Source organism: Bison bison, unplaced genomic scaffold, assembly GCF_000754665.1.
Source record: "Bison bison bison isolate TAMUID 2011002044 unplaced genomic scaffold, Bison_UMD1.0 scf7180017848960, whole genome shotgun sequence".
Taxonomy (NCBI): Eukaryota; Metazoa; Chordata; class Mammalia; order Artiodactyla; family Bovidae; genus Bison; species Bison bison.
Window position 1 is genome coordinate 61,303 of NW_011479533.1, and position 472 is coordinate 61,774.

The window sequence follows — 472 nt, forward strand, 5'->3', positions numbered from 1 at the left end:
ATGCATACTCTTTTAGAGAAAGTAACATTTGTCCTATGAATAAATGAGATAAATTTATCACATAGATAATTTTATCTATTTTGAGAAGATATAAAGATAACTTTCACAGAAATTTTGGTATGTGGTTATATCAGTATGAGTTGATTCAGGTAGGTTAATCTCTATCAAATTCTGGTAGGTGAAAATGAAAGACATTTAAATAAATGAGGAGATGACCCCCATCTCTCCCATTCAAATATAAAGCCTCTTGATCAAGTGCGAAAAGGTAGGTGTATATTCATAGACAAAGAATAAGAAAGAGGCAAAAGGTAATACTCTGTGGTTTGGATCATAGAATTACAGACATTCACTTTGTACGCTAGACTTGCAAATGGTACCGTTGACATCTGCTGTGAAACATTTAATAACCCGATTTACATTTGGCCAGATGGAAGGCCGTCATTCTCCCTGTTTAGGGGGCTATATAAGGAGC

General features: G+C 34.5%; 1 protein-coding gene across 1 annotated transcript in view; it reads right to left on the reverse strand.

Moving 5' to 3' along the window:
- LOC104993129 (dystrophin-like) overlaps window positions 1-472 on the reverse strand; it is a 60,990-nt gene that overhangs the window by 56,129 nt on the left and 4,389 nt on the right. The gene's annotated exons all lie outside the window — the stretch shown is intronic.